A 5,092-nucleotide genomic window follows, 5' to 3' on the forward strand; every position below is an offset into this window, starting at 1 on the left:
CATCTTCAATAGCTCTGAGCTAGAAACTAAGCAGTTAACACATAGGCCTGGGAGAGAATTCTGGATTGAGGCTCTTAGATGTCATCATCTTCCTGCTTCTTTGGAAGCTTGAGATCAATTGCTTGCTGAAATGCTTTTCTTTTATTTGTAGTTCTGATTGTTCATGGAGAGTTAGTCAAACTCCACCCAATATGCTTTTCATACCTTGTTTATCAAAATCTTTATTTCACAAAGATTGATACAAAAAGTCTTCCTTGAAGCTTGGGTCTCACAATTCCATAAATACTGTATTTGCAGAAGTTTTCTGGAAATAAGCCTCTACATATCCTGGATAGCGCATCTAGCAGGCTCATCTCCTTCACAGACCAAACAATGAGATTATCTTCCTTATTTTGTTTAAAGCAGCTACTATGTATTGATCGTTCTCCATCCTTCTTATACTTCAACAATTTTTTTCTATTTTGAATATGTTAGACTGTTCTCCATAGTAAAATATATTTTCAGATTTTTATGTTTCTGCTTTTTTTACATTTTATTATAGACAGTACATTTAGGTAGAAATACTGTAGGGAGTCAAACAGGCGTGGGCCCTCAAAACATCAATGCAGAAGACAACTGTGGCTGGAGGTATATTCACTGAAGTTCAGACTTCAAGAAAAAGAGGAACTATACACACATATATAAGGGTCAAGAGCTGTAATTGATATTCTAAGTAGACATTAGTCACCTTATGGTAGAGGATCAATCCTCCTTAAACCATGAATTCCAGGAAAGTTCCTGTCAATCTTATGTGCACTTGCTATATGACTTACTTCCCAACTTTATCCTGAATTAATCAATATATCTAAACATCTATACTTACAATCTTATTGGTTTACTATAGATTTGTCACATCTCATGCTGACCCTGTTATTTTTCTCATTGAAATATGCTTAAGCAACTATCTTAGTAATCTTATATATTGATTTTAGTTATGATCCAACCTGAACCTAGATCACCTCATGGTTTTGCTAAAAAAAAAAAAAAAAAACCCTTGAGACATATGGTTAGCAAACAATGCTCTTTCTGGGTCCCTTCTTTCTCTCTTAGACAGAAATTGTTTTTCCTTTCAATAAATCATTCCCACTTTTAACCTCTGTGGTTCCTAGTTCATTCCTCAATTTTAGAGAACATGAACTTGGTATTTCAGACATCTAGCAGGTTAAGAGTTTATTTCCCCTCTGTGAATTCTACATTAAATGCAGCTAAGAGCCATATGACTTTTAATAAACTCATTCTTTGTCTCTGAATCAATCCATAAAGTTATGGAGTGCTGATGTTTTGTATAGAAAAATTAGATATCAACATTATATCCAGTTAAAATGTGCTGGACTTTCAACAGACAGCTGTGGCCAGAGGCACATTCACAGAATGCCATTATTGAAGGAAATGAAACACTTCAGCTAGGAATGAGGAATAATGACATATTCTAAATATGCATCAATCACTGAGCATGATGTCCCATGTCTGTAATCCACAGGATGCTGAGCCAGTGAGGTCACAGAAATTCAAAGCTTGTTGTGATTAAGTAGTGAGATCAAAGGTGGACAGAACTACATGAATCTCTGTCTCAATAAAATAATAAGAGGCGTCAATCACCTTGGATGAGTGACCAAAACTTCTCTAGCCCATTATTTCTTAGAAAGTCCTTGATTTTTTAATGGATGCTGGTTTCCCCCATATATCACTATTTAATCAATATTACCTAAGCACTATTTTGCTTATAATCTTCTTGATTGCCCATACTTTTATCTCAGCTCATATTCAATTTTTGACTGTTTCAATCTGTTTTTTTTTTTTTATAACCCGGGATTGAACTCAGACCTTTGTGCTTGTTTGCCAGGGAAACACTTAATCTCCTGAGCCATCTCCCCAGCCCTGCAACTACATCAATATTGCCTAGCCCAATACACTTGTAATCTTATTAGTTATTTATAGTTAAAACGATCTCACCACATGGTTTTCCTCAAGAAAACACCCTTCTAACAAAGGAAAGAAAATATTTACACAGTGAAAATCACAGTACTCAGAAAAGAGATTGAAGTTTCAGAAAATAGAAAGATATTTCTTTCTCATGGATAAGAAGAATGAACACTGTGAAAATGGTCATAATCCTAAAATTATTATACAGTTTTAATGCAAAATTGATTAAAGTACCATTAGTATATCTAACAGACCTAGAGAAAACATTCCTAAAATTTGCATTGAACCACAAGAGACCTAGAATAAAAAAAGCAATCTTGGGCAACAAAGAAAAGACATGAGACATCATAATCTCTGTCTTGGAATTATACTAAAAAGCTGCTGTGATAAAAATCATCATGATATTGGACAAAAATACCTGAGAATCAATGAAAGAGATTAAAAGACGCAGACACAACTTCAAGTACACTGAGTCACCTTATATTTGACAAAGTCACCAAACATGGTGACTAGAAAAAAAAGATACTCTTTTTAATAAATGCTGATGGAAATACTCACTTTCCACTTGTCAAAGAGTAAAATTAGAAGACTGGTTCAGCTGGTTAAAGTGCCTGCTTAGGCAGATGCAGGGGCTATGGGTTCCATACCTGGCCTACCATGCTGCTTCCACCCTAGGGACGTGATGGTACAGCAGTTGAAACTGGGCACGGTGGTGTGGGTCTGTAATTTCAGCACTTAGGAGGCTGAAAAACAATAATAAAGAGCACAAGTGTGATCTTTGTAGTGAGATCCAGTATTCCCTGTACTAAATACATTGAAACAGGATTAAAATTAGACATTTATATAAAACCATGCACAAAACTACTATCAAAATGGATAAAAAACTGCTTAGGCAGATGCAGGGCCAGGGAGTTCACTCCCTGGGGTCGTTCTGTTGGCACTGCTCCCAGGACTGCTGAGACTGCGATTCAGACTGGGCTTAGTGCTGTGCACCTACAGTCCATCTCTTAGGAGGCTGAACACAGGCTGATCACTATGAGTCTAGTCTATATAGTGAGCCCCTGTAGACCCTTATTAAATTACAAACAAAAAAATGGATCAAGGATTTAAATATTAAAGCTAAAACTTTAAGCCATCTGAAGTCCAAGCTTGCCATGTAAGAACTTCCTCCGCTCACTCGGGACCCTTCCAGACCAAGCTGAAGCCCAAGCACTACAAGTGTGTGGGATTGCTTCCCCACCCCCTTGCACCCCGTGGACACTTCCAGACCCAGCCCAGGCCTGGCCTAGAGACTTGGGGTGAAACTTTGAAACTGAAGTCCCTGTAGAGAGACTAGAGAAAAGAACCACTGAGCTAATCCTGGAGCAGAACATCTAGCCAGAGGGGCTCAAGAGGTTCACTTTCAAGGACTGCAGCAGAAAGGAGCTGAGCACAGCAGCCAGACCCAAGCCAGGCACAACTGGATAAATTCAAGCTTTGTAGATCTACATCCAAATTTCAGTAGGTGCTATGGTTATAACTGCACCAAAGCTCTACACCAAAGGTCAGAGGACAGTGCTATACAAAATGAAGAGTAGAAGCAAAGTGCAGTGTCAGGCCCCAGCCCACAAAGAACAACTGTATAGGACACTAGCACAGAAAAAATTGGGAATCACACAACTGAAATATCTGAATCAATAGTGTCTGAAATAAAGAAACAACTGCAGAAAGGTATAGAGGAACCCAGATAAGAAATAAACTCTGAAATGAAAATTAAAGCTTTGAATTAATAGAGTCTGAAGAAAAGAATCAAATGAAAAAACATATAGAGGAAATCATACCAGAAATAATCCCTGTGACAAAAGAATTAATAACTGCTTCTCAAGGAGACACTGATAAAAAAAAATAGAGATTAGAAAAATGAGGGATTCCTTGAATGAGTAATACAGGAAAGAAATAGATCACATGAAGCAGAATCAAAGAGATATAGAGGAACATAAAATCTAAACACAAGGTTGCAAAACCCTTTGAGTGAAAGTGAAGATAGAGTTTGAGATCTTGAAGATGTCATCATAGCCAGCAAAAACATAATAAAAGATCTCTTAAAAACAACTACGATGAAGGGGGAAAAAATCCATCACCTGTAAGACAATGCAAAGATGAAAAATGTGAGACTAATAGGTATCAATGGGAAAGAAGGAGTCAATGCAAATGATATAAAATGTACATGGGCAGAAATAATAGCAGAAATCTTCCCAAATATAAGGAAACAATCTGATATTCAGGTAACCAAAGCATACAGAGCGCCAAATGACTTCACCAGATTAAGAACACGTAGACACATATAACAGTCAACATGCCCGAAATTGAGCACGAAAATAACATACTGCATGTCGGTAGAGAAAAGCAACAGGGCACATTCACATGAAACCCCATCAGAATTACCAGAGACCTCTTTAGAAATCATGACGGCAAGAAGAGCATGGAGCAGAGTACTTCAAGTCTTGTATGAAAACTAACTCCAGCATAGACTAAAAAGCGTGCAATTACCACAGACCCAGTGGAAATTCACAAGATTTTCAATAGTTACTTTCAGAATCTTTACTCGCACATAGCAGAAGACACAAAAGAAATACACAGATTCCTAGAAAAGTACAAATTAACAAAACTAAATCAAGAAGATATAATAACTCTCAATAACTGAATAATAACAAATGAAATATGAAATATAATGAATAACATATAGACAAAGAAAACTGCAGGTCCTGATGGATTCACAGCTGAATTCTACAAAAAAAACTTTTGTTTTATTTTTTCAAAGTTTTCTTGATAAACAGATAGCAATGAGACAGTTTCAAATCAAATCGGAAGTACAGTTTCAACAAATAATATACTGCATACATTCTTCTTAGTGGTTAATTGATGTACAAGATGCGGACTTGAGATCCTATGTACAAACACCATTAGAACAAATCATTATATTCATTAAGAGAATGCAACTATGTATCAATCCCAACCACTTTGAATACACAGATACAAAATGGGCATTCATCAGTATACCCCATTTTTTCTAAGTTCCATTATTGAATATTATAGGTGTGTAAACTCAGCAAAATATTCTAAAAGAGTCCAGTAGCCCATAATAGCATTG

This window comes from Octodon degus, unplaced genomic scaffold (genome assembly GCF_000260255.1).
Source record: "Octodon degus isolate 3935 unplaced genomic scaffold, OctDeg1.0 scaffold00371, whole genome shotgun sequence".
NCBI classification, from domain to species: Eukaryota; Metazoa; Chordata; class Mammalia; order Rodentia; family Octodontidae; genus Octodon; species Octodon degus.